This window comes from Microcaecilia unicolor, chromosome 4 (genome assembly GCF_901765095.1).
Source record: "Microcaecilia unicolor chromosome 4, aMicUni1.1, whole genome shotgun sequence".
Classification (NCBI taxonomy): Eukaryota; Metazoa; Chordata; class Amphibia; order Gymnophiona; family Siphonopidae; genus Microcaecilia; species Microcaecilia unicolor.
In genome coordinates, this window is record NC_044034.1 from 151,677,924 (window position 1) to 151,693,733 (window position 15,810).

Here is a 15,810-nt window from a genome sequence, read left to right on the forward strand (position 1 = left end):
AGGAGTGTGGGGATGAGGGTACAGGAAAGGGGAAAAATAGGTAAGGGGGCCATACAATAAGGAGTGGGGTAGGGAAAAGGGGAAATAGAGCATATAGGATAGAATGGGCTGGAGAGGGGGACATGCTTACTCATGGCTATGTGTATGTTTCTTAATTTTGTATTGAGCAGTATATGGAAGACAATGATTTGTTACTTTTACTAGTATTTTTAACGCTTATAGAATCTGGCTTTCTTAGGAGGGGGGCAAGGTGAGCGGGAGCTTACTTGAGGTGGGGCTGTGCTGGGTTAGGTTGCTGTCACTGCAATTCTACTTTGGGCTCCTTTTACAAGGGACGGTGTAAAAGCCAAGGCTGCACTACAGATTAGCGGTGCACTGAATGCGAAGTCCAGGCGCTTCTTCACATTCAGCGTACCACTAATCTGTAGTGCAACTAGCTGTTTAAATGTTAAGAAAAACTATTCATTAAGCTCTTTTACTAAGTGAGTAGAATAACTTACCTATTTAACTCTGTCTACCTTTCCTAGCAAATCCTTACCAGTAAAGCTCTCTCTCGCTGGAAAACCTCTCCCAGCATCGGTTTTCCTTGGGAATATCCATGGATGGGTCCTGCTGGCTCCCGGACACCACAACGACGGAATACCGACGCCTCCAGGTGGGAGTAAGAGCAACGGACAGACGCACCCAGTGTTTCTACATCGCTCTTCCCCGTCCAAATTCTTGCTCCGACGAAGCCCCGCGCGCCCTACCTTCCGCCTCTCGTCTTTAAAGTTGTCACGGCCCCGCCTCTCTGACGCAACTTCCTGTTTCCGGCAGGGCGGTACGCGACGCGTCGCTGCTCACGCTGGAGAAGAAAAGCTGCGGGGCTGGTGGTCGTAGCTCTGAAGATACTGTGGAAGGTAAGATGCGGGGCCGGGGTAAGAGTGTGGAGGAGGAGATGTTGAGCCTGAGAAAGTGCAAGACAGAGGAAGACATGTCAGACCGCGGGGGAGGGGTGAGGAGAAGAGGTGTCGTGCCTCCAGTGCGAGTGAGCGAGCGAAGCAGCCAAATGCGCGTGACTGGGTATCTCTGGGTTCCTGGTCTGTCTGCTGTAAGGCTTGTGGTTGGGAGGGCAGCGCTTTTAGGGAAAGGTGTGGCTGCGTTATGGAACTGTGGAAAGCCTTGCAGGAGTCTCTATGCCGCTGTCTTTGCTCTCTAGGGTTTTTGAAAAATGGTCTTGGTCACTCCACACTTTTAGGGTCTCTGGTGCCTGTGAGTGTAGGTTACATGTGCGTTTGGGGGTTCCTTTCAAGTCCCTTGGGACTTGTACGTGTAGGTCACTTATGTTCTTGGAAGTGCCTGGATAATGGCTGCCGCCTGTGGCTTTTGGTCATTTTTTTCCCGATGCTCCTGTAGCCTTCAAAGTAGGTCATTTGTAGCCTATGGATTATGGTTGTAGCTCTGGACCTGTGCCAGTATTTCATTCTCTCAAGGACCCCAGACCTGCTGGGCTTAGTCACGACACTTGGGAACCTGGCTAGTAGCCAGACCCCAGGGGCCGTATAGTACAGTCTGTGCGTTGAGAGAGAGCTGCAGAGAGCTGGCATTGCTTTGTCTCTCTGTACTGCTTTATGGACCTGCAGTGCTGCATATTCTTAATTTTGATGTTTAAGTAATTGATTTTGTAATGCTTCTTTCCTGTGATCTAACTGCTCTACAGACAGCCTTCTTCTTATTGACATAGGGAGATTGTTTGTTTCCTTGTTGATAGGGCTGATAGACTTTAGTAGGGACGATATGCTGCTGAATGAACTACGGTTGGGATATGCTAGCTCCTGCAAAGTGTTTGAACTAGAACAGTTTTTGTGTAATTCAGTTTTTCCAGAAATTGAAGGCATGAGTCAGCTGACTGGTGGTTGGAAATAACCCATTGTCCATGAAAAATGTTTGCCAGGGGAACAGACAGTCTGCTTAACATGTGGAAGTCTTATTCAGCATGTTAGATGGCTGTTTCTGTATTGCTGAAAGCTTGAGCTAGGGTTTTTTTTGTTGGTGTGCTTTGTACTTGTAGAAGGGTGCAAAATTTATTATATAGAATTTTCTCTTAAACATAAGAGACTAGTATAGAAGGCCCGTTTCAAATCGCAATGAAACGGGCGCTAGCAAGGCTCCCCTCCATCCCTTTGTGTCTCCGTGTGTCGCCGGCCCCCCTGCAGCCTCCGTGTGAATGTGCTGTGACCCTGGCCCTTTTGGCACGCCCCCCCAGCGTCCGTGACCGTTCCGTTCCCCCCCCCCCCCCCCCGATGTGTGTGTTGCCAGTGCACCCCCTTCCACCCCCACCGATGTCGTCACTGCCGGCGCTCCCACCTCTCCGAAGGCCCCCCCACCCCAATGACCTGCCGAAGTAGCATGTGCTCGCGTTTTGACGCGAGGGCGGAGCAGAGCTACAGTGCAGTACAGCGTTGGAGCTGAGACTGTGCTCCGCCCTCAACGTCATAACGTTTGATGCGAGGGCGGGGCCCACAGACTGTGATTTTGTGTGGCTTCAGAGCTTCGAACTTACGAACCTGGCTTCAGTGACATCAGTGCAAATAGAACGTTGAGGGTGAGTTTTATATATATATAGATGTTTCTACCCCCACAAGTGCTGGCCTTCCAACAGCCTTCCAATTTAAAACACAATCTAGTGAAAAGCAAGCTCCTAATAGAAACTGAAAAAGAGAGTGGCATACATCCTTGCAATATATCTGGCTGCAAACCGTGCCAACACATTTTACAGGATCCCATAGTCATTCACAAAGGAAAAACATTCAACATAAAAGAATCCTTCACATGCTCATCTTCAGATGTGGTATATATCATCCTATATAATAAAACTCACCCTCAACGTTCTGAGGACACTGACGTCAGTGTCACTTCCTACGGGCACTTCCTTCGGGTTCGAAGGGTTCGTGGTGGTGAAGCCATCGAAATCACTGTCTGGGCCCCACTCTCACGTCAAACGTGATGATGTCGAGGGCGGAGCAATGGCGTCAGTGGATGAAGGTGGCGTGCGTTGACGAGGTGCAGAGCAATGGTGGTCAGTGGCTTCACAATGCCGAAGGGGTGGGTAGGGAGGGGGGTTCGGGAGGAAAACCTTGCTAGCGCCCGTTTCATTTCCTCCAGAAACAGGCATGTTTTACTAGTTTAATATAAAAAGTGTGAAGAAGGGTGCTATATTGGAGAAACAAGCCAGATGCTAAAGTTGAGATTTATTCTACATAGACATCATATGAAAAATGCCAATGCGAACCAGGATGTCACCTCTGTGGGACAGCACTTTACAAAACCAGAGCAATGCATTAATGATTGTCTCCGAGAACAATCCGGCTGCTTGTTCTCATGTGGGTCGACGTCCGCGTCGGCCCGGGAATCGGACGGTATTTTGCAAGCAAAATATAAAAGTTTTGCCAGAGTCTTCTGGCGCACGTGCGCAGACTGATTTCCCACCCGTTGCGTGAGTGTGCCTCTCAGTTTTCTTTTCTCCGCATTGAGGTGCAGTAGAGTTTTTTTTTTTTCTGTGCTCCTCTCAGGCCCGGGAAGAGTCTTCGTCTGTTTCGTGTCTTTTTTGCCTTATTTTTCTTTTAACAATTTACCATTAAAAAAAAAAAAAAGTACCCGTAGTTTCTTTTATTTTTTTTGTCCCCTTTTAAAGTTTCCTTTGTTTTTCGACGCGGCTGGGTTGTTTGTTTAACACATTTATACCCCACATTTTCCCACTTAGTTGCAGGCTCAATGTGGCTTACACCATACCGTAGAGACAGGCTCCGGTTTGGTAAAATACAAATACACAATATAGTAGTAGGCATATAAGAAACATAAAGCAACAAAGAAATAAAGAGGGGTTGGTGATAAAAGTCCAATATGGTCCATAGTTTTGCTGTGTTTGAGTAAGTTCGGGATAGACTGGTCTTATTATTATTATTATTTGTAACACTTATACCCTGCGCTTTCCCACTTACTAGCAGGTTCAATGCGACTTACATGTGCCCTTCTTTTGTGCCCTTTTTCTTTTAACAGGCACAGTCGCGTCTTTTGATTTCGCTGAAGCCGTTTTTACTTCCATGTCATCGAAGACAACCCAGCGGCTTCAAATGTTGTACTCGGTACAACTGGACCATCTCAGGTACCGATACCCACGCCTGGTGTATCTGGTGCCTTTGGCCCGACCATAGCCCAACCACTTGTAGTCTGTGTCTCCGTATGAAGAAACGGACCCAAGCGTCTTGAGAAGCCCAGCGAGAAAAGCTTTTTGGAGCTCGGTCCGGTCTTCCGACGTCGACATCAGTATAGAGGTTGGCGGCATTGACTTTGAGGGAAGCATCGACGTCAGGAGCAGAGGTAATGGCTGCTGAAAGACCTATTTGCGCTGGAAGCAGTGAGGCATCGAGTGAGTCTCCACCTGCCTCGAGGCCTCCTGTTATGCGGGCCCCCCGGGACTGACCTTCGTCGAACCCAGCCCCGAGGAGGCGTGAGGAATCCATGTACTTCTCATCGGTACCCAGGAGTCTCGATGACGGGCGTCGAGCGAAGGTGAAGAAGCACAGTCATCGTTCTCCTTCGACACACAGTGCAGATTCTGCCACTGGCTCCTGTACCGACCCCGCAGCCTTGTCCGATGGCGGCTCTCGACGAGCGAATCAGGGCCCTGCTTCCAGAGCTTCTGGAAGGATTGTTACGCCAGTCTGCTTCGGTGTCACTGCTGCTTGCGCCTTCCGTACCGTCTGCTGTAGCGACATCTGGCCCTTCGCCTGTGGTGAGGTCCCAGGTTGACTCCCCTTTGATGTCAGTGGAGGAAGCTTCACCGGAGTCTAGGCGGGCGTCGACTTCTTGGCACCACCATCGAGGATGTCGTTCCTTGATGTCGAGGCAGGCTCAGTTTCGGACTGCTCTGAGGGATGTCTTGTCCGATACTGAAGATGAGCGTTCGTGGGAGGGAGGATCCCAGGTATTTTTTTTCTGACGAGTCCTATGGGATTCCTTCTGAACCTTCCCCTCCACTAGAAAGGAGACTTTCTCCACCAGAAAGTCTATCTTTCACCTCCTTTGTCCGGGAAATGGCTGCGGCTATTCCCGTCCCTGTGGAGGTTGAGGATGAGCCCAGGGCTGAGGTGCTCGAGGTCCTGGATTAGCCTTCTCCGCCTAGAGAGGCTGCAACGGTTCCTTTGCATAATGTACTGAAGGAAGTGCCTATGCAAAACTGGTCGTTCCCTCTGTCTAATCCTGTGATCCCGAAAAAGACTGAATCCCAATATCGGATCCACGGGGAGCCTGGATTGATGAGATCTCAGCTACCTCACAATTCCATGGTGGTGGACTCCGCTCTCAAGAGAGCCAAGAGTGCTAGGGACTATGCCTCGGCGCCCCCAGGCAGAGAATCTAGGACCTTAGACTCTTTTGGGAGGAAGGCGTATCAGACCGCTATGCTCACTGCCAAAATCCAGACATACCAGCTCTTGGTTGATGCACTCCCTCCGGAGCAGGCCGAACCTTTTCGCCAGGTGGTCAGGCAGCAGAAGGCGTCTTGAAAATTCCTGGCCAGGGGTACGTTTGACACTTTTGATGTAGCATCCAGGATCGCTGCCCAGGGTATAGTGATGCGCAGACTGTCATGGCTGCTTGTTTCTGACCTGGATCATTCGGTCCAGCAGCGGATGGCGGATATTCCTTGCCGGGTGGAGGGGGGGGGGGGGGAATAAGCTTTTTGGTGAGAAAGTAGAGGATCTGGTTGACCAGCTCAAGAAGCACAATGATGCTATGGATTCTCTCTCCCGCCGGGCGTCTTCTGCTACTACCTCCTCATCTAGGACACTTCTGCTTCTCGGCAGCCTGCCCAGGCTCAGTCCCAGCGCGCTCGTTCTCGTCAATAGCGTGCGCCTAAGGCCACTGTGGCTCCCCAGCAAAAGCAAGGGACGGGCTTTTGACTGGCTCCAGTTCAGCATGGCCTCAGTAAATGTGTCCGTACTGGACAACTTGCCGGTTGGGGGGAGGTTAATGTTTTTTTCACCAAAGTGGCCTCTTATAACCTCCGACCGATGGGTTTTTCAAATTACCCAATTAGGATACACCCTCAATCTGGAATCCAAGCCTCCAAATTGCCCACCGGGAGCTCAGTCCTACAGCTCCCAGCACAAGCAGGTACTTGCAGAAGAACTCTCCGCCCTTCTACAGGCCCAAGCGGTCAAACCCGTACCACCAGGGGAAGAAGGGCTGGGATTCTAATCCAGGTACTTCCTCGTGCAAAAGAAAACAGGGGGGATACGTCCCATCCTAGACCTTAAGGGCCCTGAACAAATTTCTTGTCTGAGAAAAGTTCAGGATGGTTTCCCTAGGCACCCTTCTTCCCATGATTCATGAAAACGATCGGCTATGCTTTCTGGACTTAAAGGGTGCTTACACCCACATTTCGATACTTCCAGCTCACAGGAAGTATCTTTGATTTCGGCTGGGAACACAGCACTTTCAGTACCGTGTATTGCCTTTTGGTCTGGCATCTGCGCCCAGAGTATTTACCAAATGCCTAGCTGTAGTCGCAGCGTCGCTACGCAGACTGGGAGTGCATGTGTTTCCTTATCTCGACAATTGGCTGGTGAAGAGCACCTCGAAGGAGGGTGCTCTGGAGTCCATGCGAATGACTATTCAGGTGCTAGAGCTTCTGGGGTTTGTTATAAATTATCCCAAGTGCCATCTCACCCCAGTCCAAAAATTAGAATTCATTGGAGCCCTGTTGAACACTCAGACAGCTCGATCTTATCTTCCCGAGACAAGGGCGGACAACCTTCTGTCCCTCGTGTCCATGGTTCGAGCATCTCAGCAGGTCACGGCTCGGCAGATGTTGAGACTTCTGGGGCACATGGCCTCCACAGTTTGTCACGCCCATGGCACGTCTACATATGAGATCAGCTAAATGGACCCTAGCTTCCCAGTGATTTCAAGCTGCGGGGGATCTAGAGGATGTAATCCAACTGTCCACAGACTTTCGGAGTTCTCTTCAGTGGTGGACAATTCGATTTAATTTGACCTTGGGGCGACCATTACAAGTTCCTCAGTCACAAAAAGTGCTGACGACAGATGCATCTCTCCCGGGGTGGGGAGTTCATGTAGATGGGCTCCTCCACACTCATGGAGCCTGGTCCTTTCAGGAAAGAGGTCTGCAGATCAACCTCCTGGAATTAAGAGCGATCTGGAGCGCTCTAAAGGCTTTCATAGATCAGCTGTCCAACCAAGTGATCTTAATTCAGACGGACAATCAGGTTGCCATGTTTTTTACTCCAACCAGCAGGGGGGCACTGGATCTCGCCCTCTGTGTCAGGAAGCCGTCCAGATGTGGCTTTGGGCTTGTCGTCACGGCATGTTTCTCCAAGCCATTTATCTGGCAGGCGTAAACAGTCTGGCCGACAGGTTGAGCAGGATTATGCAACCTCACGAGTGGTCACTGAACATGGGCGTAGTCCGCAAGATCTTCCGAGCGTGGGGCACCCCCTCGGTGGATCTCTTTGCCGCTCAGATCAATCACGAGGTCCCCCAGTTCTGTTCCAGGCTTCAGGCCCATGACAGACTAGCATCAGATGCCTTTCTCCTACATTGGGGGACAGGCCTTCTGTTGGATTACTTGTAGTAAATAATTAGCAGATTTTAGTACACACAGCTTCAGCTTTAGAAATGTTAATTTCTTTCTTCATCTCTCTCTCATTCACCCCTGAATAATTCACTGCTGAGTCACTTTAAAGTTGAAGTAACAAAACATCTGTTTACTCACAGTTTGTAGTTAGATTATAATCAGACAGGCTTATATATACATATTATTATACATTTGTATTATCAGCTCCTTCCATGTGCTTAGATGGTAATGGATGCTCACACCACCATAGATCCTCTCAGGTTAGGAGAGATCATGAGCTCCATATGCTCCATGTGCTGCATGTGCTGTGTCTAACCCCCACAGGAAGTTGCATAGCTGTGTGACCTCTCTAAGTAATTCACATCAGAGGTCACAGAGTAATCACAGAGAAATAATAGGTGACAGGCAATGCATGTAAAATACAATTACATTCCAACAAACCCCTTCTCATGCATAACTGTCATGCAATTATTTATTCATACAAAGTCCAAGCTTTATACGCAGATTCACAAAATGTTCTCTGGGTAACGGTTTGGTCATGATGTCAGCTGTCATCTCACTGGTGTGACAATAGTGTAGACTGATGACCCCTTCTTTTGCCAACTCTCGCACGTTGTGGTATTTCGTTGCGATGTGCTTGGTGCGTGACTGAACCTTGTCATTCTGTGACAGTCGGATACAGCTCTGATTATCTTCCATTATCTGGATTGGTCTCTTTTCAGCTATTCCAAAATCCAGCAAAAGTTTTTCAATCCACATCAGTTCTCTGCACGCTTCCGATGCAGCCACATATTCAGCTTCTGTAGAAGACAAACTCACAATACTTTGTTTATGACTGGCCCATGAAATTTGTACATTTCCATACATAAACACATATCCACTTGTGGATTTATAATCAGAATGATCCCCTGCCCAATCTGAATCACAGTAACATATTAGTTTTGGATTACTATTGGCTGAAATCTTTAATTTACAATCAATGGTACCCTTTAAATACCTTACCATCCTTTTAACTGCAGACCAATCTGATTTGGTAGGTGAGCTGACCCTTCTGCTCAAAATTCCTACTGCATTTGCTATATCAGCCCTGTATGTGGTAGCTAGATATAAAAGCTTACCTATGGCTGATCTATATTGGATGTTATCTGGTAAAGGTTCTCTTACTGTTTCATCCTTCAGAAAATCAGTGATCATGGGAGTGCTTACAACTTGGGCATCTTGCATACCTAAACTTTCAATAAGCTCATTTATTTTCTGCTTCTGGCTTAGAAGATAAGAACCATCATTTTGTTTCTCAATTTCTATACCAAGATAGTATGACACATTACCAAGTTCTTTTATCTCAACATTCTGGTTTAAACATTTTACAATGTCCTTGTACTCTTGCTCACTTTCGCTTGCAATGAGCAGATCATCAACAAAAGCTAAAATGTATGCATATTGTCCATTTGTGCACCTAGTGTACAAACATTTATCTGCTTCACCTTGCTTAAATCCTAAATTTGTCAATATTTTATGCAATTTATCATTCCAACATTTTGCACTTTGCTTTAATCCATAAAGACCTTTGTTTAATTTACACACTAGCTGTCTTTGTTTTGTATTTATGAAACCTGTTGGCTGTTCCATGTACAAGTCTTCAGTTATATCTCCGTGAAGAAACGCTGTTTTCACATCAATGTGTTTGACTTGCATGCCTTTTGAGACTGCAATGCTCAGAAGTGTTCTTATTGTCGTGTGTTTCACTACAGGTGCAAACACTTCATCAAAATCTTCTCCATATTTTTGAAGATATCCCTTTGCCACTAATCTGGCTTTATACCTTTCCACTTTTCCTTGTGCATTCCTTTTTAACTTGAATACCCATTTGCATCCTATAGCTTTCTTGCCAGGAGGTAATTTTGTAAGAATCCAAGTATTATTTTTATCCAATGCATCAATTTCTTCTTGTGCAGCTTTATGCCATTCAGCAGCTTCTTCTGCTGGCATTTTCTCAATCTCATCCCATGTTAAGGGCTCTTGAGCTTCTGCTGACTTTGTTAGGTAAGACAGTCTTGGGGGTGGAACACCTTTGTTTTCCCTGGATGAGCGTCTGACAACAGGTTGGTCTGACCTTTCTGCATCCTCTATATCTGAGAGTTCTTCTCCAATTGATTCCCCTTCTCCAACTGTACTGTCTTCTTCAATGATCCTTTCTGTGTCTGTTTCCTCTGCCTGTTCCTCGTTAGATACAGGTGAGTTGCTTTCAGACATCTGCCTTGGTATGGCATTTATATACACTGGCATGTCTATTATGGTTCTAGTTTCATATTCTGGATGATAAGGCTCATCTGGGATAATCCAGCCTTTATCAACCCTTTTATTTTCATCAAAATATGTAACATGTCTTATGCCAACAATGCCAGTTTTCAGATTCAAAATTCTATATCCTTTGTGTCCTGGAGTATAGCCAACTAAAATGCCCCTTTCTGTTGTGGAATCCAGCTTATGCCTTCTTTGCTTTGGTACATGAGCATATGCTGTACTTCCAAATGTTCTTATGTGTGACAGGTTTGGCTTCCTACCATGCCATGTCTCATGTGGTGTGCGCTCAGCGCCTTTAGTTGGCATTCTGTTTTGTAGGTACACTGCTGTGAGAATGGCTTCCCCCCATAGTCTTTTAGGGAGATTGCTATCTGACAGCATACATCTGGTCATTTCCACAAGTGACCTAAATTTTCTCTCTGCAACAGAATTTTGCTCTGGTGTATAAGCTACTGTTGTGATATGTTGAATGCCTTCTTGTTCTAGAAATGTGCGCATGCTTTGTGAAGTGAACTCACCACCATTGTCGGTCTGAAGAACCTTTGGTTTTCTTTCAAATTTATTGCTCACCATGGCTACGTATTTCTTCAGCATGTCTGTGACTTGACTTTTTTTCTTTCAGCAAATAGGCCACACAATATCTAGAGAAATCATCCAAGAATATTAGCACAAATCTGTTATTTCCCAATGATGGGATATTAAACGGTCCACATAAGTCACTGTGTATTAAGTCCAGCACTTTATTACTCCTATTTCCTGTGTATGCAGGAAATGAGGGTCTCACACCTTTTTGAGTAACACAGTCTATGCATTTCTCCATTTTACCAGCATCTGCACTTATCTGAATGCCGGTGGCCAGTTGCTTACTGTAAAGATCCTGGATCACCTTAGAATCACGATGTCCCAGGCGGCGGTGCCAGATTTCCAGACTACATTTACCATCATTCTTCCTTACTTGCGCCATATTTGAGGCTTCACCTGAAATGTTCAGCTTATAAACATCATTATGCATAAAAGCTTCAGCATACACTTCATCATTTTTAGAGATTGTGCACTTACTGTTTTCAAAATGAATCACAAATCCCTTCTTATCTAATGTAGATACACTAAGCATATTGCAAACTGCTTGGGGAATATACAAGACATCACTTACAGGAATTTCTTTAACTTCATTAGACACTTTGCATTTTAAGAATCCAATACCTTTTGCTTGGATCTTAGCAGTCGCTGCGTTTGCAGTTTTAAGAATACCTTCCTCTGGACACATTTCCTGAAAGAAATCTTTACAATTGGTTAAATGGCATGTGCTCCCCGAATCCAAAATCCAAGTACTTTCATTTGAATTATTATTTACCATAGTCAAAGATTTTTCTGCCATTAGAAAGCCCTTGTGTTTATCTTTGTCCTTCATACATTTCCTGGTTTGAAAATTCTTTAGTTCCATTGGCTTAGGTGAGCTAGAGGGAGTGTTTTGTGTTTCCTTACACCATTTAGATACATGTCCCTCCTTTCCACATGAGTAGCAAATCAGCTTGCCCTTGGGTGGAGTTTTCCCATAGCTCCGCCTTCCTCTGTTCTTTGCCAAGAAATTTGTTTCATTTCTCTCTGACTGACTTTGAGAACACATCTCCTCAGAATCATTTATTATGCATTCCTGCCTTAGTTTTGATGTTGCCTGTTCAAAAGATTGCCCTTCAATGGCCTCATTTACAGACCTAAAAACATCAAACTTCTTTGATAGTGAGGTAAAAAGAAATGCTCTTTTCAATGCATCACACATGGGAATTCCAGAAAGTTCTAGCTTTTGAAATGAAGACATAAGATGCATAATGTGATCATTACATTTACTTTTATCCCTTAATTTGGTTTCATTCAACTCTGCCAGCCAAATTGGTTGCTGCTTTGCATATGTAGTTGCATACATAGTTCTCAGTTTATATAAAATGTCCTTTGGTGTATCTTTTCCCTCCACTAATATGGCTTGTTTCTCTGAGAGAGCTTCCAAAAGCATGCACTTCACATAATAGTTTGCATTGTCCCATTCAGCCATATTTTCAGCTGTTCTGTCTTGATCTAAGCATATATTTAATCTTTTTGCTCGAAGGAGACATATGAATCTTAATTCCCACTGCCGATAATTAAACTCAGTTAATCTAGGCACCTTGAGAGAATAGAACAATGGTGAATTTCTTCCCTCAGCCATTTTGTTAGCCTTCTGTCTGCTGTGTGGGGGGGGGAGAGAGACAGACTGAATCTTTCCTTTAAAACTTAAGAGAAAAATGTGGCCTTTTTTTCTGCCTGGTAATATTTCTCTTCTTTTTCAATTCCTGGCCCCTGGGCCCATAACCCTTTTGTTGGATTACTTGTAGTAAATAATTAGCAGATTTTAGTACACACAGCTTCAGCTTTAGAAATGTTAATTTCTTTCTTCATCTCTCTCTCATTCACCCCTGAATAATTCACTGCTGAGTCACTTTAAAGTTGAAGTAACAAAACATCTGTTTACTCACAGTTTGTAGTTAGATTATAATCAGACAGGCTTATATATACATATTATTATACATTTGTATTATCAGCTCCTTCCATGTGCTTAGATGGTAATGGATGCTCACACCACCATAGATCCTCTCAGGTTAGGAGAGATCATGAGCTCCATATGCTCCATGTGCTGCATGTGCTGTGTCTAACCCCCACAGGAAGTTGCATAGCTGTGTGACCTCTCTAAGTAATTCACATCAGAGGTCACAGAGTAATCACAGAGAAATAATAGGTGACAGGCAATGCATGTAAAATACAATTACATTCCAACACCTTCTGTATGTGTATCCTTCCATACCTCTAGTAGGGAAGACTTTGCTGAAACTCAAGCAAGACTGCGGGACCATGATCCTGATTGCACCCTTCTGGCCACATCAGATCTGGTTCCCTCTTCTTCTGTAGTTGTCCTCCGAAGAACCGTGGAGATTGCACAGTTTTCCAAACCTTATCACTCAGAACGAGGGGTCACTTCTACATCCCAGCTGTTGAGAGCTTAGAATTCGCCTCCTTGGGTCTTTCAGAGGGTGTCTCCTGAGTCTTGCTTGCTTCCAGAAAAGATTCCACGAAGAAGTGTTACTTTTTCAAATGGAGGAGGTTTGCAGTCTGGTGTGACAGCAAGGCCCTAGATCCTCTTTCTTGTCCTACATGGACCCTGCTTGAATACCTTCTACACTTATCAGAGTCTGGCCTCAAAACCAATTCAGTAAGGGTTCGTCTTGCGATTAGTGCTTATCATCGCCGTGTAGAGGGTAAGCCTATCTCTGGACAGCCTTTAGTTGTTCACTTCATGAGAGGTTTGCTTTTGTCAAAGCCCCCTGTCAAACCTGCACCAGCGTCATGGGATCTCAACGTCGTTCTCTCCCAGCTGATGAAAGCTCCTTTTGAGTCACTGAATTCCTGCCATTTGAAGTACTTTCTTGGTGGCTGTTACTTCAGCTCGTAGGGTCAGTGAGCTCCAAGCCCTGGTAGTGCATGCACCTTATATCAAGTTTCATCATAACAGAGTAGTCCTCTGCATTCACCCTAAGTTCTTGCCGAAGGTGGTGTCCGAGTTCTATCTGAACCAGTCAATTGTCTTGCCAACATTCTTTCCCCGTCCTCATACCCGCCCTGGCGAAAGCAGTTTGCACACCTTGGACTGCAAGAGAGCATTGGCCTTTTAGGTGGAGTGGACAAAGCCCTTTAGAGAGTCCACCTAGTTTTGTTTCTTTTGATCCCAACAGGAGGGGAGTTGCCATCGGAAAACGCACAATTTCAAATTGGCTAGCAGATTGCATTTCCTTCACTTACGCCCAAGCTGGGCTGACTCTGGAGGGCCATGTCACGGCTCACAATATTAGAGCCATGGCTGCGTCAGTGGCTCACTTAAAGTCAGCCTCCATTGAGGAGATTTGCAAGGCTGCAACGTGGTCATCAGTCCACACATTCGCATCTCACTACTGCCTCCAGCAGGATACCTGACACGACAGTTGGTTTGGGCAGTCGGTGCTGCAGAATCTGTTTGGGGTTTAGAATCCTACTCCACCCCCCTAGACCCATTTTTGTTCTGTTCCAGGCTGCACTCTGTTAGTTGTTTATGGTTTCAGGTCAATCTAAGTTATGTCCTCACTGTTGCGAGGCCCAGTTGACCAATGTTCATTGTTTTGAGTGAGCCTGGTTGCTTGGGATACCCCCATGTGAGAACAAGCAGCCTGCTTGTCCTCGGAGAAAACGAAGATACATACCTGTAGCAGGTATTCTCCGAGGACAGCAGGCTGATTGTTCTCATAAACCCGCCCACCTCCCCTTTGGAGTTGTTACTAGTTTGTTTTTTTGATTTAACTGAGAGGCACACTCACGTGACGGCAGGAAATCAGTCTGCGCATGCGCCAGAAGACTATGGCAAAACTTTATATTCTGCTTGCAAAATGCCGTCCGATTCCCGGGCCGATGCAGACGTTTGCCCACATGTGAGAACAATCAGCCTGCTGTCCTCGGAGAATACCTGCTACGGGTATGTATCTTCGCTTTATTGTGAAAATACTAAAAGGAAAATTTAAGACAATCCAGGAACATAAGAACTTTGAAGTCAAAATTATGAAATATTTTGACACCCGCCAGACAGGACTTAACAAAGGTCTGGGTTTTCTAGCCCATTATAAAACATAAAAATTCAACTGCTTTGGTGTCACCCTCTTATCTACCATCCATCTCTCCCTGTCTTTCATCCACCCAGCTCCCAAACCCACCCCACCCTTCTGTGAGATTGTTATTGAAATGCTTTTGGGCCCCGTTTACTAAGTTGCACTGTAGGTGCGCTAAAATTTAGCGCGCGCTAAAAATTAGCGCGCGCTAATAAGAAGACATCCATTATATTTCTGTGGGTGTGTCTATCGTTAGCGCGTGCTAATTTTTAATATGCGCTAAAAAGTTAACGTGCCTACACCGCAGCTTAGTAAACAGGGCTCTTTGTGTTTCACTTATATATACTGATGTTTTCCAACATTTGCTTATTTCTGATCTGAAGAAGGGTTACCTTCAAAAGCTAATAAAAAAAAAGTATTGTTAAAGTTATCATCTTATTTTCTTTTCTGTGTGTTGTTTTATTTCTATTTATGACCTACCTCTTTAAACATAAGAATAGCCATACTGGGTCAGACAAATGATCCATCTAGCCCAGTATCCTGCTTCTAGCAATGGCCAGTTCAGGTCACAAGTACTTGACAATCCTAAATAGTAGCAAGGTTCATGCTACTGATCCCAGGGACAACCAGTAGTTTTCCCCATGTCTAGCTGAATAGCAAACTGTGGAGTTTTCCTCCAGGAACTTGTCCAAACCTTTTTTAAACCCAGATACCACTTCCTCTGGCAACAAGTTTCAAAGCTGAACTATTGGTTGAATGAAAAAAAAAAAACATGTCCTGCTCATTTTAAAAGTAGTGCCATGTAACCTCTTTGAGTGTCCCCCTGGTCTTTGCACTTTTTGAAGGGGTAAAAATCGATTTACGTTATCCATTCTACAGCACTAAGTATTTTGTAAACTTCTATCTTATTCCCCCCCTCCCCCAAGCTGTCTTTTATTTTTTTCCCCCCCACGCTGAAGAGTCCTAGCCTCTTAAGCCTTTCCTCGTATGAGATAAGTGTTGCCAAGTCCTTCCTTCATCCACAATGCAAAAGAACTTCCTGCACCAGGACATTCTGCTACAAACTTCCGAAGGCCTGGCTGCACTCGGGCTGGGAAACACTGTTGCCAGAGCCTGGAGTGCTTTTCTGCTTTAAGTTAAAGTAACTTTGTTTGTTTCATTGTATTTATTAAAAAGATCTGGTGGAATGAACTTTTCAGCAGTAAC

At 45.4% G+C, this 15,810-nt stretch overlaps 1 protein-coding gene across 1 annotated transcript in view; it reads left to right on the forward strand.

The window, feature by feature from the left end:
• Positions 1 to 808: 808 nt before the first annotated feature.
• Positions 809 to 15,810, forward strand: part of CTTN (cortactin) — a 65,450-nt gene continuing 50,448 nt past the window's right edge. Inside the window, exon 1 of the mRNA XM_030200749.1 lies at positions 809 to 899. The gene's annotated coding sequence lies outside the window, so the exon portion shown is untranslated. The remainder of the gene's footprint in view (positions 900 to 15,810) is intronic.